This window comes from Xyrauchen texanus, chromosome 33 (assembly GCF_025860055.1).
Source record: "Xyrauchen texanus isolate HMW12.3.18 chromosome 33, RBS_HiC_50CHRs, whole genome shotgun sequence".
In the NCBI taxonomy this organism is placed as follows: Eukaryota; Metazoa; Chordata; class Actinopteri; order Cypriniformes; family Catostomidae; genus Xyrauchen; species Xyrauchen texanus.
Genome location: NC_068308.1, coordinates 22180844 through 22204287, shown reverse-complemented (window position 1 = coordinate 22204287; position 23444 = coordinate 22180844).

The window sequence follows — 23444 nt, the reverse complement described above, 5'->3', positions numbered from 1 at the left end:
GTATTGAATTTCATTTTATTTTATAAATCTATGATTTGTTGATCATTACATGTCTCTCTAGTGTTTTGAGTTAGAGGTTTACATTTAAAAAAATTTAAATGCAAAGAGCACAAAAGACAACAATTTTATTTTATTATTTTATTGAGAAAGACAAAAGTAGATTACACATGGTTTTTCTTCATTGGAGGCACCATGCTAATTGAATTGAATTTGCATCTAAATTTTCCCAGAAGTAGAATTGCAGAGTAAACTCCAGCCAGTTCATCATCAGAAGATGGGCACCCTGGTTTCCTATAATACAGTACTTGAACAATTGCATATTTCCTTGTCACTAGAGGGTTACATACAAGACTGTAATTAATGTCTATTATGTGGCAACTATCCCATGAAGAATTGCAAATAAAGCCAACTATGGAACAATATAAATAATACATATTTTTATTAAAACAATACCTCCGATTAACAACCTCAGAGCTCATGGTAAATTAGGTCTGTCTTGGAAGGTTTTTTGTTATTTTGTTAAAAACCTATTTCAGTGATAATTGAAATAAATGTAAAATGTATGTGATTTTATACTTTAGAACCCTACTGTTGCACTATATTTGGACTCTATCATGCTTCTTGGGAGCTATTTAGGTCAAAAAGCTTAACAAACAATGGTCAAAGCAATAAGTGAGGTGTAGACATGAGTATATTTGAAGAGGGTGTGCATAAAACTGTATCAACAAACTTTTTCTGAAGCACAGAAACTGTCATAAACTGCAGCCCAATCCTGAGTTATGAAGACCAATATGGGATCTACCCTTAGCACAGACATTTTGGTTTGCTGATAACCATGTTTACAAGATGGGCAGATGGGGCACAGAGGATAAGAGAGTGGAATGGTGAGTGGGAAGAGCCAGGAAAGAGGGGAATAAAGAAAGAGGGAAGGGGGGTTTGGGGCCGGTAATGAGTTTTAGGAGCGGCAGGATGGAAACAGGATGAGAGTCTCCAAGAGACTCGTTTAATGCAGAACAGAGGGAGTTTTATACACGCTTCTGAGGAAGACCTTTTTTGTTTTTCCATTTCCTCTCTCTCTTTTTCTCTCTCTCTCTCTCTCTCTCGTTTTCAGCTTGAAGGAGTGAGGAGGTGGGCAGAGACGTTTTTGCTCATATTTCTGTTTTGCTGTGATTATGTTAGGGATATTTAATTCCAAATGCATTTCACAGTGGTTGCAGCATACAAAAATTTAATGAGCTTGTCACATGCTATCATTCTTTTTATTGTACTAAATGTCAATTCTGTGTGCTGGCTGGAGTAGTATAAACAGTTTGAATGAAACTGATGGAAAAGGTTTAAAAAACTACTATGGGGTGCACACACATACACGCAACCTCTGTTCGGTTTTGAGTAACTCTCACAGCAGGAAGCTAACTTATTAGATCTACTCTCTGAAGAAGCCAGAGGTGAAAATAGATTAAAGCCCACCCTGCTGAGTGAGACAGGCAGTAAGAGAGAGAAAAGGAGAGAGAGAGAGAGAGAGTGAGAGAGAGACAGAGAGAGATAGAGTCTGAGATTTGAAAAAGTTTTATCATAGATCATATTCCAGTGCTTCAGATAACACATCTTTGAACACACAAGTGTAAGGAAAGGATAATGAAAAAAACACAGCTGACATAACAGCAGGTCATTCGTTAATATACCCACAACTGTTTGAACAACTGCCATTTAAAAAAAATTTAAGTGAGGAGAATGGAGGCAGTCTGTTTTTTATTTTTTTTTATTTGGGTACAACTAATACAGCTACAACTACAACTGAATCGAAACAATAAAAAATATCCAGGCCTGGGTAGCTCAGTGGTAAAGATGCTGGCTATCACCCCTGGAGTTTGCTAGATCAAATCCCAAGGCATGCTGTGTGACTCCAGCCAGGTCTCCTAAGCATCAAAATTGGCCTGGTTGCTATGGGGGTAGAGTCACATGGGGTAACCTCCTTGTGGTTCATTCTCAGTGAGGCATGTGGTGAGTTGAGTGTGGATGCTGTGGTGGATGGTGTGAAGCCTCAACATGTGATATGTCTCTGTGGCAATGTGCTCAACAAGCCATGTGATAAGATACTTGGGTTGAAGGTTTCAGACATGGAGGTAGCTGGGATTCTATTCTAATATTTGAATTAATTTGTAATTAATATCTATTCAGCACTTATAGACTAATTTAACTGTAATTAAGAGAATATTTGTACTGTTAAAATTTAATTTGTTGCACCTTAGTGAAGGCAAAAAGATTACTAAAATGGTGTTAAAACTTAACCACCTATAGGACTTAATATAAACACTTTCCCCTTATACATTCATAAATATTTTAACCTAAAATCTTGATTTCAATAAAAAGAAAAGTCAATGGACACATTTTGCATACACTACCAGTGTTACAGTAAGTGTAATCTGATGACAAATCAATAAGTCATTATAATCGAATTACGTTTAATACAAACAGTAGTGTGATGCATTACTTTATTTAATTACAGTTACAGACTTTCATATACATGTATGTGATTACAAACTATACGGGATTATAATGTTTGTGCTTCCCAGTGCCAGGGATAATCATTTGAGCAAATTATCATAAACATAAACATTAATTGTAATTACAATTATTAAGGGTCTTTTCAACATAAGGAAGTTAACCTACACTCTTTGATGAGTGAATAAACAAAAATCTTTGACCATAAAACATATACCAATCAATAAGACTGGTATTATACAAGCACATTGAAATTGATTTTGTTTTTCTGACTTCAATACAGCTCAATTCAACTTGATGCAAAATTATTCCTCAATTTATTCCACACTGAGAAGAGCGATTGATGAGGGAATTAACTGTATAAGAGAAATTTAAATGAAAAGAAAGCGAGGTCGGACGCTGGATTTGCTTACTGGTGCTGCAGCACAAAAGCGGTTTATGCAGTCAGTGTGTTTATGCATCACAGGCTGGCACCAACAGAGATACAAATATATTTTATACAATGGCACAAACAGGGCAGAAAGGGCAAGGACAGTAAGTAGCTGTATACTGACTCACTTCATCTATTCATTCACCCATCTATTGATCTATACATGTGATGCTCTCTCATTTCTATATAAAGCTCAACAAGGGCATCGGTGGTGCAGATAATGACAGAATGTTGTCAGAAATATCCTGGTTTACCTTCCTCTTGTTCATCTGCAGAGAACCCGATGGCTTAAAATATCCAAAGATACTTAACTGATGTATTTGATAGACAGAAGTTTGCAAACAGTGAAACAGGATGCAGAGTTCCCAACACTCTTGATCATCTAGCAGTTCATGGCTCCAGGTGAAAGAGCAAATGTTTTCTCTGTCCATTTGTTTTACAAACAGACCATAGAAAACTGAAAGAAAGAAAAAATAAAGATGTCTTTCTGAAAGTTTGTTTTATTCCACTGTATTTCATTTTACAATGTATATTGCAATTTGTAACATTACTGACACACACTATTTTCCTCTTTTTTCACACTTTCCCCTAATATTTTCTTCTTTCCTGTCACTGTTTTTGTGTGAGGTTTGATTCTATGACAATATTGTACAAGCAATCATGGCAGTAAAGTAGACCAACAGACAGACAGACAGACAGACAGATAGATAAGCTTATATAAAAAAGAAAGAAAACAAATATAAAAGCTTATAAAATAAAGGACGAAAGAAAGAAAAGGAGAGTATATTTATGGCAATATTGTACAAACAATCATGGCAATAGACAGACAGACAGATAGACAGACAGACAGACAGACAGACAGACAGACAGATAGATAGATAGACAGACAGATAAGCTTATATAAAAAGAAAGAAAACAAATACAAAAGCTTATATAAGGACGAAAGGACGAAAGAAAGAAAGAAAGAAAGAAAGAAAGAAAGAAAGAAAGAAAGAAAGAAAGAAAGAAAGAAAGAAAAAACAAATTCAGGTATATACTTTTAAAAAAAAATAAACATAAAGGAGAGTATATTTATATACAAAAATAAAGTAAGTGAAATAAAAAAATTAGCATGTATCTTGTATGATTGTTGTTCAATACATTTGATAATGTTGTCTACATATCTCTCTTCCTCTTTCATACACCCCCCTACCCCTCATGGTACTCCATGTCCTTTATTGCTGTTCTCAGGCAGAATCCAGTCTTTCTCCTCTTCAAAAGCTGCCGACTGCCAATTTATCCTGTTATCTTTCTCTTCCTCCTTTTTTCCTCGCTCTCTTGCTATCCCTGGTGGTCTGCATGTTGGCAGACCGCGGGAGGCAGATGACTCCTTCCTCTCTTTGAAAGGAGAGAGAGAAATGGAGGTAGAGAAAGAGAGAGAGAGAGAGAGAGAGAGTCAAAAGCTTACACATCAAACACAGCAAAGTCACGACAAAGGACATTTAGGAAAGAACTTTTGATCTGTTATACACTCCACCTTTCTCTGCCCTCTTTAAACCTGCCTATTAAAAGTGTAACTAGAACCAGACTTGTTGGCACAGGGGGAGACATGTTTGGGCTACGATTACTCTACTTTGGTCAAAGGTCATTGAATGGGTCTTGTGGGGTATACTGGAATGATGTAAAAGTGTTTAAGTTTAAAGTTATATTTCACACAAAAATGAAAATTCTGTCATCATTTACTCGCCCATATTTTTCTACAAAGCCAAATTACTTTCTTATGAAGATCACAAAAGGATAAATGTTTATGTTATCTGGAACGATACTGGCCACTCTTTTACATAAAATTAAAGTTAATGTCTGTGTGTAACGGTTACCCTGTCTTGTCTCACTGTTGCCCTTTGTTTGTAATTTTGTCACTTTTGTTATTCCTTAGTTTTCACTTTTGTCACCCTTGTACCTCCATAGTCTTGTTTTCCCTCGTGTTCACTGTTCATTGTTTTCACCTGCCCTTGTTACTTTGCCTTTGGTTTCTGTTAATCACCTTGTCACCTAGTTTGTGTTCTGTTTGTTCATTGGCCCCTTTTTCCCATGTTTTTGTATTTATATCCTGGTTTTTGGTTTAGTCCTTTTCTGTCGTTGAATGCTGTTGTACGGAGTTTGTGCTCGCTCCCATGCCTGTGTTCCCGTGTTCCAGTTCCTGTGTTTTGTTTTCATTTGCCCATCGTGGTAGTTTTGTTTATTCCATGCCTGTGTTCCCGTGTTCCAGTTCCTGTGTTCTCGTGTTTTGTATTCATTTGCCCATCGTGGTAGTTTTGTTTATTCATGCCTGTTTGTTTCCTTCAATCAAATAAACCCGCATTTGGATCCTCATCCCTTGTCTGACTCCGACCTCATTTGTTACAGAACGACAGACCACACAATGGATCCAGCGGTTATTCGGGCCAACTACCGGTTGCTCAGCCTCAAACAAGAGGACCGCCCTGTTGAAGACCACATCAGCGACTTCCTCGCGCTGGCGAAGTTCACGGACTTCCCGGACTCAGCCCTGGTGGTTTTCTTCAGGGACACTTTACACGGTTTGCTCAGGGAGCGTTTGCCGCCACGCTGCGTGATTGGACTCTCCACGACTTCCTAGAGGCGACCTTACTGGTCTGCGGCTCGCCGTACACCGTGGGCTTCGCTGAGAAGGACCCTACCTCTCCACCCACTGTGGAGACCCTTCAGCCGTCCGGGGCTCCTCCTGTCACACCTACCCCGGTCTGCAAGCCAGAGCCTACGCCTGCCCTGGCCAGCGAGCCTGAAGTCACACCGACCAGGAACAGCGTTCCAGCGTCGCCAGTCGCCTTCCATGAGCCAGCGCGGCCCACTTCGTCTGCCCGGAGGAGGGAGAGAAGACGGGCTTCCGCCTCCCGGCCTGCGCCAGCCCCGGTCTGCGAGCCAGAGCCCATGCATGTCACGGTGAGCGAGCTAAAGCCCACGCATGTCACTGTGAGCGAGCCTGAGTCCTCGTTAGCCACGGTGAGCGAGCTAGAGCCCACGCATGTCACTGTGAGCGAGCCTGAGTTCTCGTCAGCCACGGTGAGCGAGCTAGAGCCCTCGCATATCACTGTGAGCGAGCCTGAGCCCTCGACCGTCCCCGAGCCAGTGCCTGTAGCCTCAGACGTCAGTGAGCCAGTGCCTGTAGCCTCAGACGTCAGTGAGCCAGTGCCGATAGCCTCAAACGTCAATGAGCCAGTGCCGTTAGCCTCAAATGTCAATGAGCCAGTGCCTGTAGCCTCGACCGTCCCTGAGCCAGCGCCTGTAGCCTCGACCGTCCCTGAGCCAGCGCCTGAAGCCTCGACCGTCCCTGAGCCAGCGCCTGAAGCCCGACCGTCCCTGAGCCAGCGCCTGAAGCCCCGACCGTCCCTGAGCCAGCGCCTGAAGCCCCGACCGTCCCTGAGCCAGCGCCTGAAGCCCCGACCGTCCCTGAGCCAGCGCCTGAAGCCCCGACCGTCCCTGAGCCAGCCTGAAGCCCCGACCGTCCCTGAGCCAGCGCCTGAAGCCCCGACCGTCCCTGAGCCAGCGCCTGAAGCCCCGACCGTCCCTGAGCCAGCGCCTGAAGCCCCGACCGTCCCTGAGCCAGTACCAGAAGCCTCGACCGTCCACGAGCCAGTGCCAGTAGCCATGACTGTCCAAGAGCCAGTGCCAGTAGCCATAACCGTCCAAGAGCCAGTGCCAGTAGCCGTGACCGTCCAAGAGCCAGCGCCAGTGGCCGTGACCGTCCAAGAGCCAGCGCCAGTAGCCAGGTCCGTCCAAGAGCCAGCGCCAGTGGTCGTGCCCATCCTAGAGCCAGCACCTCTCGAGCCTTCCAGGGCTCCTCCTCCCAAGTCTTCCAGGGCTCCGCCTCCCAAGTCTCTCGAGTCTTCTAGGGCTCCTCCTCCGAGCTTTCCAGAGCTCCGCCTTCCGAGTTTCCCGAGCTTTCCAGAGCTCCGCCTTCCGAGCTCCGCCTTCCGAGCTTTCCAGAGCTCCGCCTTCCGAGCTTTCCAGAGCTCCGCCTTCCGAGCTTTCCAGAGCTCCGCCTTCCGAGCTTTCCAGAGCTCCGCCTCCTGGGCTTCCAGAGCCCCGCCTTCCGAGCTTCCTGAGCTTTCCAGAGCTCCGCCTTCCGAGTTTCCCGAGCTTTCCAGAGCTCCGCCTTCCGAGCTTTCCCGAGCTTTCCAGAGCTCCGCCTTCCGAGCTTTCCAGAGCTCCGCCTCCCGGGCTTTCCAGAGCTCCGCCTTCCAAGTTTCCCGAGCTTTCCAGAGCTCCGCCTCCCGGGCTTTCCAGAGCTCCGCCTTCCGAGTTTCCCGAGCTTTCCAGAGCTCCGCCTTCCGAGTTTCCCAGAGCTCCACCTTCCGAGCTTTCCAGAGCTCCGCCTCCTGGGCTTTCCAGAGCCCCGCCTTCCGAGCTTCCTGAGCTTTCCAGAGCTCCGCCTCCCGAGCTTTCCAGAGCTCCGCCCTCCAAGCTTCCCAGAGCTCCACCTCTCAAGCCTCTCGAGCCTTCCAGGGCTCCGCCCCTCAAGCCTCTCGAGCCTCCCAGGGCTCCGTCTCTCAAGCCTCCCGAGGTTTCCAGAGCTCCGCCCTCCGAGCTTCCCAGAGCTCCACCTCTCAAGCCTCTCGAGCCTTCCAGGGCTCCGCCCCTCAAGCCTCTCGAGCCTACCTGGGCTCCGCCCCTCAAGCCTCTCGAGCCTCCCAGGGCTCCGCCCCTAAAGTCTCTCGAGCCTCCTACGGCTCCGCCTCCCGAGCCTCCTGCGGCTCTTCTCCCCGAGCCACCTGCGGCTCTGCCTCCAGAGCCACCTGCGGCTCCGCCTCCAGAGCCTTCCTCGGCTCCATCTCCTGAGCCTTCCTCGGCTCCGTCCCCGGAGCCTTCCAGGCCTCCGCCTCTAGAACTGCCTACGGCGCCACCGCCCTCGGCTCCACCTCCTGAGCCATCCTCGGCTCCACCTCCTAGGCCTTCCTCTGTTCCGTCTCCTGAGCCTTCCTCTGAGCTTCCAGAGCCTCCCTCATCCCCGCCTCCTGAGCCTCCCTCAGACCCGCCTCCTGAGCTCCCAGAGCCTCCCCCAGCTCTGCCTCCTGCTCCTCCAGAGCTTTCCATGGGTCTGCCTCCCTTGGCTCCGCCTCCTGGGCCTCCAGAACCTCCCACAGCTTCGTCTCCAGAGCCCCTCTCAGCTCCGCCTCCGGGACCTGCCCCTGTCCTGAGGTTGCCTCCCAGGCCTCCTGGACCTGTCCCTGTCCGATGGCCACCTCCCAGGTCCCCTGAACCGGCCCTTGCCTTGTGGCCAGCTCCCAGGCCATCCAAACCGGCCTCTGTCCTGTGGCCACCTCCCAGGCCCCCCGAACCGGTCCCTGCTCTGCGGCCATCTCCCAGTCCACCTAAACCCGCCCCTACCCGGTGGAAGCTTCCCAGGCCACCCGACCTGGTTCCCAGCACACACCCCCAGAGACTGCTAATCTGCCCTCTCGCCCTCCTTTGTCTGTCTCCGTGTCCCTTGTGCCCCCCTTGGCCTGCCTGTCCGCCCCTCATTGCTCCCTGGACTGCCTGCCTGCCCCTCGTCGCCCCCCGGACTGCCTGTCTGCCCTTTGTGCCCACTGTCATTTGTCAGTTGTTCTTCCTGTTTTTTTTTGTTGATCGTCTGGTATCCGATCCTTGAGGGGGGGGGCTATGTAACGGTTACCCTGTCTTGTCTCACTGTTGCCCTTTGTTTGTAATTTTGTCACTTTTGTTATTCCTTAGTTTTCACTTTTGTCACCCTTATACCTCCATAGTCTTGTTTTCCCTCGTGTTCACTGTTCATTGTTTTCACCTGCCCTTGTTAATTTGCCTTTGGTTTCTGTTAATCACCTTGTCACCTAGTTTGTGTTCTGTTTGTTCATTGGCCCCTTTTTCCCATGTTTTTGTATTCATATGCCTGTGTTTCTGTGTTTCAGTTCCTGTGTCTTGTTGTTCATTTGCTGTATCGTGGTAGTTTGTGTTCATCTCCCATGCCTGTGTTCCAGTTCCTGTGTTCTCGTGTTTTGTTTTCATTTGCTCATCGTGGTAGTTTTGTTTATTCATGCCTGTTTGTTTCCTTCAATCAAATAAACCCGCATTTGGATCCTCATCCCTTGTCTGACTCCGACCTCATTCGTTACACTGTGTGAGGAACAGTTGTTATTCACTGATAATCATCACCTCCAACAAAGCTCTGAAATGGATATACAAAAAATTGTTATTGACACAAAATGTCATTGACATCAATGCCACTATCTTTGTTTTGAGAGCTGTAGCAGAAGGTAAGATTTTCAGCAAATAATTTTTATTTGGGTCTGTTGCTCACACACAACTTCAGAAGACCTTGAAACATGGCACACAAGTTGTTTGGACCACTTTTACATTACTTTTATAGTGCTTTTGTCATTTTGAAGCTTGACAGCCCAAGTGCCAGTACATCCTTTAATACTTCACCATATTTTGATTTTGGAGTGGCATTAAGGAAAGTAAATGATGACAGAATTTTCATTTTTAGGTGAAATGTAAAAAAAAAGAAAAGGAAAAAAGACATTTTGAAATAGACTTAGAAACAGGTCTTTGGAAATACAGTAGGTTTGATTTTTATGAGGATTTTCCCATTTGTTTTCATGTATTATCACAGGCAAGCACATAGAGCTGTATGTGATCATGTTAAACCAATGTTTTGTTAATCTCACAAAAGAAAAAACAAATCTTCAGTCGCTTTGGCACAGTCAGAGAGATAAAGATAATCAGCAGGAGAGACATGCTGCTCTCTTTCATTCTGCCACTGGAGAGAGGGAACAAAGGACAGAGGTCAGAGGTGAGAACTGCAGGCCTCAAAAGGATATGAGACAAAACACACATACTAACACACACAAAACTACAGCTTCACAAACACAAAAACACCCACAGAAAATATGAGCATGTGCATTTTATTAGTAAGTATTAAAATCTGGTTGCAATTTGTTGTGCAACAGGAAACTCATACATTCTGTAGATCACTGTATAACAATGTACAAATATGATACAGTGATCACCATATATAAGAAGGATATTAATTATGCTCTTTATATCAGTCTCAATATTACAACATACTAGGATACAGTGATCGTCATATAAACAAATCAATTTTACAAATCTTTTAAGAAATTTTAAGCTCTGATCATAGATATGAGAGGATATGAAATGAAGTCAGCTGTGTATAACGCTCTTATCCAAGACAAGTGTGGACAACGGAGAGTCATATAAACAAACTTCGACAGAGATTAAAGGGACTAATGCCTGATTCAAATGCTGCTAAAAGCCCAATGAAAGATAAACCAAACCAATAAATGACATTCCTTTAAGAGCTGCCACAAACAAATGCTCACGGATAGTTTGTGTTTACTCTCCATTTGTGTGTATCTTGGAGTGCTTGTGTGCATGCCTGGGTGTGAGTGTGTATGGAAGCATGTGTGCGTAATCATTCATTCTTCAAACTTTCAGGGAACATGTCTCTACAGGGTGTGTCATAAGCATGTAATCTTGGGAGAGTGCTCATAAAATGTCCTAAAAGCTAAGGGTCAGTGTTTGAGAAAGTGGATGTGTTTGTTTAACCATCTTTGTATGCGGTTTAGGTTCTTAGGGTCTTATGCATAATGTAATGCTTCTGCAATTTATAAGGCCTTTTAGTTATGTTTGTATGTGTGTTTCTGTATATGTGTCACATGTCATCCTAGTTTAGGACAGAACTGCATAATCTGGCGAGAGTACTACCTCTATGCTCAAATCCAATATACCTGAAGTCCACTGAAAAGTTCTTTTCAGGCAGATAATACTCTATTCCAGTATTTCTCAATTTTACTGGATACCAATACTGGATATAATGTATTATTGTCATTCATATTATTAAAATATCCATTATGACTGATGATTCACTTTTAAACTAAAAACACTCTATTGAAAACATACTGATCAAATAGCTTCCTCTTAAACAGCATTTACTTTGACATTGGCTTGATTGCTTTAGAAATTTGATGGGATGAAAATAGGACAGTGTAAATAATAATAAAATGAAAAAATGTGAATGAAACAGATAAAGAGCATTGCTGCAGAAATCTACATTTGTCTTTATAGGTTATACATTTTGTCATCCACATAAAGTGTCATCCACATAAAGTGACAAAAATATTGTGTTTCTATAAAAATATTCTTTCTAGACTTTCTAGTAACTAAATTAGTTAAGCCATTAATTACAAAGAAAAACATGTTACTAATTGCTTTTATTTATTTTAATCTTTTGAGAGCCCTATTATAACTATTTTAAACTAATAATTTTAACCTGGAACCTTCTGAAGTACCCTGTCTGAGAATCACTGCTCTATTCAGTCTGCGGTATGAGAAGACAAAAGAGGGCAACAGATAACATTCCTAGACAGAGAAGAAAATAGTCTCAGAGACATGGACATTCGTAGCAGCACTTGTTGTGGAAAGGTCATGGTAACTCAAGTGAGCATTTGAGAGATATCATGAATGTGACTTTAAAGGGAATACTCTGTGCTAAATACAATTAAGCTCCACCGACAACATTTATACTTGTTGACAAAAATACTTGCGATCCTTATTTTGTACATTCGGAAGTTTACATCATGACTGGTTTTTTTTTCTTTTACGTTTGTGCATTTTGCAGACACATTTTTTCAGAGAAACTTATAAGACATGCTCTACTGGTCTTATAAGTTTCTCTGGATAAATGTGTGTGTGTGTGTGTGTGTGTGTGTGTGTGTGGGGAGCTACACCCCCAGTAGCTCCAGGCGGAGGGCCCTGGGGTCAGACTCAAAGCCAAGAAGAGAGGCACCTATCTCAGCCATAATCTCCACACTAACAGATAACACAGAAGTGCAGCCAGCTATGTGTCTGTGAATGGAAGGATGCATGTGACATCATTAAAACAAATGTATGTGTCTAGTGGTTTCTATGAAGGCAGACAGTCACAGATTTTACACCAGTGTAATCATATGAGAGACAGCAGTGTCTGCCTCACAGATCCAATAACTGACTGACTATTGTTGTCATGTGATTAAACATAAAACAGAGAAGACCCCTTTTTTTATAAAAAGGCACTTATTTTTCAGGTCAAATGGAGTAACCTTAAAAAAAAATTATTGAGATTTGTGACTCAAAAATATTTGTGTCTGATTGTTTCTGAGAGCAATTGCACTTACTTGCCCAAAATTATGTGTGGCACAAAGATCCAAAGATCACCTGTGTGCTATTGCGAACTTGAGATTTAAGTAAACCTGAATGTGTGTATGTGAGAAGATTAAATTCTCACCCTGGACATTATCCACTGTTTCCTGCCAAGCTTTGCCAGTCAGTCTAATGGTATGAAGTTTATCAGGGAAAGATGACCTTTGACAGGACTGATTGAATCCCTAAACAGGACTCGCGACAGGGTTAGATTCATAACAGGCAAAGATCGGAACGCAATACAAGCTTACTATGATCATCCGGGTATTTTATTCATACAGAAAACGTATACATATATTGTATACATTTACTGCAGCAATAGTAAGAGTAGTAAGGTAATAAGCTATTACACACACACACACACACACATACATGTTTGGTTTCCATGTTTTATGGGGACTTTCCATAGACATAATGGTTTTTATACTGTACAAACTTTATATTCTATCCCCTAAACCTAACCCTACCCCTAAACCTAACCCTCACAGAAAACTTTCTGCATTTTTACATACACACACACACACACACACACACACACACACACACACACACACACACACACACACACACACATGTTGTGTTTCCATGTTTTATGGGGACTTTCCATAGACATAATGGTTTTTATACTGTACAAACTTTATATTCTATCCCCTAAACCTAACCCTACCCCTAAACCTAACCCTCACAGAAAACTTTCTGCATTTTTACATTTTCAAAAAACATAATTTAGTATGATTTATAAGCTGTTTTCCTCATGGGGACCGACAAAATGTCCCCACAAGGTCAAAAATTTCGGGTTTTACTATCCTTATGGGGACATTTGGTCCCCACAAAGTGATAAATACACACACACACACACACACACACACACACACATTTTCAATTGAAAACTGAATAAAGATCAAGAGTGTCTTTTCCTGGTGCTATGGTAAAGAATAAAGGCCAGGGATGACCTACCACAGAGAAGACAAAGAGATGACTCTGTAGCAGGTAAAACAAGACATCTGCTGACACATGGGATGAGACACTGTCATCCATCTGAAATCTAGCTCACTCTCTCTATCTCACTGTCTTTCTGGTATTAAAGGGACACTGCTTTGTCTAATCAGCTACTCCTTTGATCCCTGTCTGTCAGGACCCCTGGGGACTCTGGGCTGCCCTTTTATCTGCCTGACTACTGGGACCTTTCACAAAGGAGAGTGATAATCTGATTAACTGTAATGCTTGTCCTAGAAAGGGAGAATAAGAGAAAAAGAGAGAGAGCGGTAGAGATAGAAAGACAGAAATTGTTTTGGGTGGGTGGAGTTGGGGTGTGCGTGGCTATGTCTTAGAATATTAGACTTCGCATTTTTACAGACAGACACTTGAACGATTGACATGACATGACCATTATGGTAATTGTTAGACTTTTTGCTTTTTTACTCATATGCAGATACAACATGCAATTTTAGTCAGAGCTGTATCTCAAGGCCCAAATATACACTGTCTGGCCAAATTATTTTTTGGCCTCAAGGTAGGTGGACCTCCTGTTCACACCTACCAATGACATGGACCAATGGCAGTAAGGTGTTTAATAGCCTGTATGAATTTTTCCTAAAAGTTTGCCCAGGCGACCTGTTACGAACCATCGAAATTAAATCAAAAACACATTCTTCATGGCCACGCCCCTGATCGCTTTAACAGCGTTTCCTTAAAGAGCAAATAGACCTGTAAAAGAGTATATTTCCTCTAAAAAAGTATACACATTGGCATTGAACGTCTTTTTAAAGATGCGTCTTTTTAAAGACATCTTTCCGCCTTTGTGTAGTTCCTGGATGCGCCAGATTTCCTCGACGACTGGCTAATTCTAGCTCACTCTCGAGAGTCTCTGTGCGACCACAGGGACAAGGTACTCAGGCACATCAGCTGACTAGGGCTTCAGGTCAACTGGGAAAAGAGCAAGCTCTCCCCGGTTCAGAGTATTCCTTTTCTCGGCATGGAGTTAGACTCACAAATGAGCACATGCAGCCGATGGTGAACTGCCTAAGTTCGCTCATACAAGGTACAGCGTTAGTATAAGTGTTCTTATTTACGAACACTTATATGTACAAATGTATCCACTTACAGTTGTTTATTGTTTTCATAAAATAGTGGCATCCATAATATGATAAAAAATGCTCAAATGAATAATTATTGGAAATAAAATTCTACTCCCAAGTAACATAGTTGATAACCCCAATTGTAGGCTGTTTGGCACATTAATATAGCATATGCCTTCACAGGTTTGCATTTAAAGACAACAGTTTACAACGTGGCTCATCCAATTAGAAACAGGGGCCAGATCAACAAAACATTAACACGAATAAAATTCTTCTTAAAAGAGTATTCCAGGTTCAATACAATTTAAGCTCAATCGGCACCATTTGTGGCATAATGTTAATTACCAAAAAAATGTTTTTCATAATAATTCCAATCATCCCTCATTTAAAAAAAACGAAGAAAAAAACACTGCGTTGAAGAACTTACAATGGAAGTTTTTAGAGGGTTTAAAGGCACATATGTGTAGCTTATAATTTTATAAAAGCACTTACAATAATTATTCTGTTAAAACTTTTTTTTTCTATTTGAGCTTTAAAGTTTATATGGTCGTTTGTATGGTCGTTTTAGCATTTACGCCATGACATCATGGCAACAAGTTGTAAAATTGGATATAACTTCACACAGAAAAGATTAGTATGATTAATTTCATCACACTAAAATCACACATCTTGTTTCTATACTTTTGAAACAGTAAGAATTTACATGTTTACAGATAGGGCCCATTTACTTCCATTGTAAGTGCCTCTCTGGAACCCAGACAAGCAAAATTTACTTTTGTTGTAAACATCATTATGCCACAAATGCTGTTGATTGAGCTTAACTTTTATTGAACCCGGAATATTCCTTAAACGAATATTATCATCACATTTTCTAATTTACGGGAAAAAAAAATATATACATTCTTTTTTTATTATATATTGCACTTTGAAAAGTTCCAACAAACTTCTTATAATTCATACGACCTTTACAAAATAAATCTTAACCACAGAACAAAAATCTTAATAAGATTTTCATGAATCCAGCACCAGATTTGGAACTATGAATCTATGTTTTATAAAATTACATTTATCTCTCCTTTGCTCTCTTTATCATGTTGTACTTCCAAAGCCCAACCCTATGGCACTCACTCACTATGTTATTTTGATGAACACAAACAGTAGTCAGGCAAGATATTTCACTTCATCCAGGACACATCCATACTATCCCTCCTGCTCTCCCCACCTGAAGGCCTGTCCTTCACGTTTCAGTGGGCTTCTGTAACCACCATGGAAAATCCACACCAGACAGCAGCATTATTATCTGTTTCTATCCCTTAAGAGATCCCTATCACTGATGTCTGCCCATCATGAATTTTTCTGAAAACAAAACAAGTGCAGATAAATGTAAAGAGATACATGGCATGTTTTTAGTCACTGTCATGCTATGGGAGAAGGAAAATTGCCCTGGCATACTGTACAAATGGATTAGTTATAATCACTGGGATTCTTACAGGATTAAGAGCAGTTCTTGCATTTCCATTGTGTTAGCAAGCTAGCAGAGTTTGGGGCCATTCATCCAAAAATAACATATGGCTTTATGTAGGAAATTACCTTGCTGAAAAAAAGGTTGCCAGCACACTGACATGTTATTTAGAGACAAATAACAGCAGCAGACATGCAACATTTAACACTTAATTTGTATGTTTTTGTTGTCATTTCTATAAAAATAAATTCCATTACTGCACACTATAAGATGAATACTAGTTTAATGAGCAAAGATTTTGTTTGTTTTAAAACTTGATTTTATGATACAGTATTTAAGAATTTTATTGAAATATAGCCTTTTGTTTGCTTACACTTGATTTTACGTGACTTAATTCACAAAAATGTAGCATATGTTATTGCTAATGAACACCATAGCTGCATCTGGCTGGCTCGATCTGTAGGCAGTCACATGGAGTTCTGGCAAAATAGTTTGCAATACTTAACCCTCCTGTTATATAATTTTCTTGACCTGTTTAAGTGTGAAAAACTAATCTTTATCTTAAATTTGGTCAAAATGCTTTTAGTTCCCCATCTGTCACTCACTTCGACGTTGTGTCGAATTAAGCGACACCAGGGGACTTCTTTGAAGGCCTCAGTTACCTCTGAACTTGAGAAAAGGCCAATGAGAAATTGACAGACAGAATTTGCATGTCCCTCCCCCGGACATACGGGTATAAAAGGAGGGAATCATGCATCTGTTCATTCAGATTTTTTCTTCAGAGCCGAGCAGTAGTGTGATCAGTGAGCTGAAGTCACTTACTGTTCCACTCATCTCTGTAGAGCGTATGCTGTTGGATCTACAGCGCATATCAGCGGCTTTCTCCTTCTCTGCACGGCAGTGCATTGTTGCCCCTGGGCACTTCGACAGCGCTTCTAAAAGAGAATATTTTCTGTCAAAGAGTTTAATTTCTCTAAAAAAGCAATACACAGCTGGCGTTGAATGTCGTTTTTAGGATGCGTCTTTATAAAGTTGCCCTTCCGCCCCTGTGTAGTTCCTGGATGCGGTTGATTTCTCTCCGCTCCTGATGGTCACAGATGCTGCCTCGTGTGTCTGGGCAGCAATCACACCGAGGCAGCATTTGTGGATGGTTCGTGTTCTCACTACGAGAACCTCACCATGGCAACGTTGCGGTAGCAGCTTTCCTACTTAAAGAGGAACGTTGCTCCAACCGCCCCCCGCATCGCTCCTTCTTCCCACGAGATTAAGGATGACCCGTCTGGCGATGGCGGCAATTTGGGATGACAGCGGCTCGGTTTCGCCAGGTAGATCCCCACGAACCACCCGCCCCCCGGCACGCTCGTTGATGTCCATCCAAGCTCAAGGTGAGAGCGGCTTGCCTCACGGCCAGTCTGCTTACTCCCACAAGTCCCCTGAGCTGGATGATGAGTTCACCGCTGCATCAGAGAGCGTTCCGGCGTCTGACGCGGAAGACTCGACTGGACTGCTGCCTTCGGGTCGGCATACCCAGTCTGAAGCTGACACCCAGATGGCTGACATGCTTGCCCAGGCCACCATCAGTGTGGGGTTGGACTGGAACCCCCCCCCCCGGTTCCTTTCTTCCCGGAGGTGCATGATGAGCTTATGAGGTCATGGAGGGTACCTTTCACTGCCCGCAACCGACCTCCTCGCTCATCCGCTCTCACTACCCTCGACGGCGGGGTGACCCAAGGGTAATTGGAGGTCCCCCAGGTGGACAGAGCGGTTGCGATCCACCTGTGTCCCGAGAACTCCGACACCTGGCGGGATTGCCCAGTGCTCCCCTCCAAGGCCTGTAGGATGACGTCATCACTGACTTCCAAAGCCTACACCACAGTCTGAAAGTTCAGATTTAATTTAAGGTGTACACTGCAGTCTTCAAAGACAAAAGGACAACAGGCTTTAACAAGACAGAAAGAGATGTGGAATGCCAGATGTACAACTAAACAAGAGGATAAGTACATCAGAGTCTCTATTTTGAGAAATAGATGCCTTGCATGTCCTCAGCTGACAGCTTCTTTGAATTCTACCTGCTCAACACCAGTTTCATGTACAAGATTAAAGAGAAGACTCAGGTATGCAGGCCTTATGGGAAGAATTGCAAAGAAAAATCAACTTTTGAAACAAAAATTCAAAAAGAAAAGGTTAGAGTGGGCAAAGAAACACAGACATTGGACAACAGATAATTGGAAAAGAGTGTTATGGATCTTAATCCCGTTGCGTTTTTGTGGGATCAGCTAGAATGGATGTTGTGTGAGAAGCAGGGCTGGACTGGGAAGAGAAATCAACCCGGGATTTTACATGGCAACTAGCCCAAAAGTTGATAAATTGAAAAGTCTGCATATCATGGCGCTGTTTAGTGGTCCGTTCTGCCTAACGCTTATCGCTTATATTTTATATATATTTAAAGGTGGACTCCATAACTAGTGGCTTGAATGCAGCATCATTTAAAATCAATAGTTTTCATTTTCAGATACCATTGTAGAAATATTGTATTCACAGTTGATTTAATCAATGAGTGAAAGTATCAAATAATAGGATGGTTACTGAGATTAAGCGAGTAGTATTCAGCTGGTCATGTGATTCTAACATGGAAGCCCCATGTGTGGACCCTCTCCATGTAGAATAAAACAGCTTTTATAAGGTTACTGATATGACTGGAGTCTTCATTTTAATGTGAGATTTCCTACATATATTGCAAAATTACAATGAATGTCTTTAGGAGTTAAAAAAATTTTAATGAGGAAAAAATGTACACTTTTATTATAGGCCAAATTCATTTCTTAATCTATATCTTCATTATTTGAATCAATATTGATATAATATTTACATTTATATATGATGGTAGGTTACATATCTCTTTATGGTATATGTGTGGTGGGGGCCCAAATAAATATTTTATAAGAGGGCCCAGAAATCCCTAGCTATGGCCCTGGCACAAGCACAAGAGATTTTTACATTAAGGCTTACACCGAAAAACTCTTTCCTTTTTTTTCTTTTTTAAACTATATATTTATACATTATATTCAGAAAATGTTTTTGCCACGTGTAAGTAAAACATTTAATGTTTTGTAACCATAGATTCTAAATTATTTTCTTTAAAATAAAGTTAAATTACATTTTTAATCATGGTAATTAGTGAAACTGTATAATAGTGAAATATCTACAGTGTGTACACATACATTCAAAAATCAAAAATCTCCATCTGTAAATGGATGCAGACCACATGATCTATATGTATTTATATACAGATCACCGCTAAGCTTTGGTTGCACTCATTTCAGCTTGTAAGCTATAATTGCATGGTTATGTTTCCCATCAGCCAAGCCATTTCCAAACTCAACTCTCATAACTACAGTGGGAGGAAATGTTTGCATCTGAAAGTGATGTTTATGGGCTATAGATGGAAAGATGGTCTCATTCACACAATGACATATTTGAAACTAAATATCTGTGATTCTCGGGTCGTTTGGGGGTGGGGGGTCGGTTAAGGGGTAAACGTTTTAGAGATAATACTTTATGACTGCTTAGTTTCAATCATCTCACATGAATTATCAGAAATTATTTTGTTTCAGATTTGCAAAGGGGGAAGTGAGTGGAAATACTGTATCTGTTAAAGAAAATCATGTTTTCAATGTGTGCTATAAAGGACTGTACATTCTTCCAGATTTAGCTCAAAGTGGTATTAAGAAAATTATGCTTGTATGAACTACATGTGGAATAACTGGGCAGTTGTTTGCACAGTTTTTATATGGTCTCTACATATTGATGGGGCTGTCAAAAAGCATCTTTGTCTTTTGATTTATTCGTTTGATATTCATACCACAGAACAAACTTGGTAATTTATAAATTGTTGTTGGTGGTGAAATAACTACTGTTCAAATAGTGCAAAAGCGATGTTGACATTAATTTTGTTAAATTATCTTAGATTGTTAATTGTTTATCTCATTTTATATTGGTTTGTATTCCCATGAGATGAAACCACGCTTGGCCTGATCCAGCACTGTTTAAAATGCAATGAGTGCACAAGCAGAGCTAGTATGCAATTTTATCCCATTAACTCCCAAGTCATTTGGATAAGGAACCACAAACTGAACAAGTTTACTGCCTTGTTGCCGCATACCATCTAGTATTGCAACGGAATGGCAGGGTCAGAATTCCCCATTATCTGGAGTCTATTCCAATTACTTACCCCATTATTCCAGAGAAAGACAAAGCGTGCAGGAAATGAGATAAATGTGCTGAAATTACAGCCTATGATTGGGCCTCTACTTCTACTACTGACTGTGTCTTAATCCATTTGGTATGAAATGGTCCTGTTGGGTGCTTCAAGTATCAATGCTGTTTTATAGTGTCTGGTGCACTCAAGAGCTGAAAATAGATTTTAGAAGGAGGCAGTTTTTAAGCGTGTTCTTATGAGTGTGTATTTGAGTGATTGTTAATACCTACATGCAAAAAGGGTTACAAGGGCCTCCCAAAACGGTTCCAGAGTGTAACTGAACATCAAAATTGTCTGAGTTGCTTGCTCAACATAACATTAAGGGCATGCACACTACCCTGTAATTCAGTGTACTCTGACCTGGTTTTAATTTGAAGGCTGGCGTCTGCAAGTATTATTCTTTGATATTCTCAAATTAAAATGGCCAAGTTTAATGTACCTGCATCATCCTGTGTCTCCTTTCAAGCAGCAATTAGCTTCATGCTAAGTAGAGAGCATGCTAATGGTAGTGAAAATACAGCCTAAATTTAAATTTATGCATTTGGCAGACACTTTTATCCAAAGCGATTACAGAGCCCTTATTACAGGGACAATCCCCCCAGAGTAACCTGGAGTTAAGTGCCTTGCTCAAGGACACAATGGTGGTGGCTGTGGGGTTTGAACCGAAAACCTTCTGCTTAACAGTTTAGTGCTTTAGCCCATTACGCCACCACCACTCCAACAATCCATTTACTGATCAGACTCTATGTGGCTTGAGACTCAAGTGAGATTACAACGTGACAGAGTGACTAGAAAACACATACAGTAGCATAGACTTTACATCTGTCGTATGTTTCTCATTAAACAATTTTCTTGTTAAATGACTGCTGCACTGTAATAAGTGATAACATGGAATTGTGTCATCTTGGATTTACACTGACACCTAGTGGCTTGGATGCTGCATGATTAAAATGTATCAATAATTTTCATTTTCAGATGCCATTGTAGAAATTTAATATACACAGTCAGCCATGATTCATTTAATCAATGAGTGAAAGTGTCAAATAACAAGACGGTTACTGAGCTTAAGCGAGTAGTATTTGGCTGGTCATGTGATTCTAACATGGCAGCCCCCATGTGTGAACCCTCTCCATGTAGAATAAAACAGCTTTTATAAGGTTACTGATATGACTGGAGTCTTCATTTTAATGTGAGTTGTAATGATTTCCTTCATATATTGCAAAATTACAATTCATGTCTTCAGGATTTTAACTTTTTTACTGAGGAAAAAATACTGAGTGGTTTAAGAAAAAGAGGTTTCAATAGCACCTCTTTTAAAACTTCAGTGACAGTCTAATAACATTAGAGTTGGTGTGACTGATCCATTTTCTGATTGATTTTTTTTTATAAATCTATTTAAATATTTGATTTAACAAATAATTTGTGTCATCACTCAACAATATACATGGATGTCTCTGTGTGGCATTTTTCGTGTTACCATATCTCTTAGTGAAACATATGTACATAAATATTGCTGTTTATTACTATGCAATATTAATGTTCTGTTTATTTCTTTCCATTGTAAAATTGGCATGAAAAAATGAAAATTATGAACTATTATTCTGCCTTGTGTTCATTTAGTAAGAAACTGAAAACAGCATGGCTACTGTTGTAACTTCCGTTCCCCGAGGGAAGGAACAAGACGCTGTGTCAAATGAAGTGACACAAGGGGTCTTCCTGGGACGCCATACGTACCTCTGAACCTGAGACAGAATTTGCATGCCCCGCCCCGGACATAAGGGTATAAAGGGAAGTGGGGCAGCGAGTGCCAGTCAGAATTTTTCTTCGGTGCCAAACGGTTGTGGAACAGCAAGCTGAAATTCACCACTGTTTCCCTCACCTCTGTCAGCGAGAAGCATTGCTGTTGGATCTACGGTGCGTTTCCAGCTGGCGTTCTCTCTCTCTGCACGCTGTGCAGTCTATGCCCCTGGGCGCTTCGACAGCGCTTTTCACTGTTAAAAGAGTGTTCTCCTCCTAAAAGAGTTTTGATTTCTCTAAAAGAGTTTGAGTTTTCCACTCACAAAAGAGCAATACACAGCGGCGTTGAACATCTTTTCCAAGATGCCTTTCCGCCCCTGTGTTGTTCCTGGATGCGGTCGATTTTTATCCAAGACTGAGAGGGTTGGGGACCTGTAAGCGTTCTCTGTCAGCACCACCTGCCTGGAGTTCGGTCCGGCACATTCTCACGTTATCCTGAGGCCGCGACCCGGCTACGTGCCCAAGGTTCCTTTGACCCCCTTCAGGGACCAGGTCATGAACCTTCAAGCTCTGCCCCGAGAGGAGGCAGACCCAGCCCTTTCGTTGCTGTGTCTGGAATCTGCTTGCTTATCTATTTGGACCGCACGCAGAGCTTTAGATGTTCTGAGCAGCCATACAGAGGTTAGCTCACTGGGTTGTTGCAATTTCTTTAGCTTATCACACCCAGGCCATGCCCGCCCCTTTGCGGGTTCAAGCACACTCTACGAGAAGTGTGGCATCCTCGTTGGCACTGGCCCATTGCACCTCCTTAGCAGACATCTGCAGAGCAGTGGGCTGGGCAACACCCAATACCTTTGCCAGATTTTACAGTCTCAGGGTTGAGTCGGTCTCGTCCCGTGTTTTGTCAGTTCCGAGCCGGTAGAACTCGGTAACGTGGAACAACCGACCGGGTGTTCCGATTGCACACAACGTCCTTCACCAAGTTGATCCAGTGCGCCTTCTATCCCAGGTTAGCCACTAAGCATCGCTCCCTGGATGTTCTCCTCCCTAGCCTTCTGGCCTGCGAATTCAGCAGAGCAATTCACATCCAGACCCACTACGAGTCACATGTGCTCTGTACTGAGGTCGGGCTCCACGGGCTTAGTTCCCTTTTCAGGCAAACTCCTGATGTATTTCCCGTGGTATGGTCCCCCTGTCAGCGGACCCGCGTTTCCCTTGGGCAGCCTCGTTGCCCCGGTCGCCGTGCTTGTAAAGTCCCCCCTCATTAGACTGGACCTACCACCGCGCCAATTCCCACGTACGGCTTCACAACCCTCGTGGTGTATTTGCCACATGTTACCTCCCACTAGACTGGGCAGGATGTGGCCCCCACAGGGTTTTTTCCCCCTGAAAGAATAGGACCGGGAAAGACCGCCTTTTCCAACGCATTTCATAGCATTAAGAAGCCCCAGCCGCTTCAGGTCCTATGTGAGAGACATAGTGAGAGAGAAGGCCGCGGCTGCCGGGCTTGCTCCCATGCTAGTCATGTAGCACCTGTTCCCCCCCTCAGGGGAACCTAAGGTCTGTATGTGACATCTCTTTGGGGGTGTTGGGGAAGGCTACGTGCAGCCTACACAGTTCCCTCTAGCACGCTGTAGCCTGATTGCACCTGTCACGACAGTTCACATAACACGGTCAGTGCGTGGCTTTTTTATATGGGACCCCTTGTGTCACTTCATTCGACACAACGTCGAGTGAGTGACAGAAGGGGAACGTCATGGT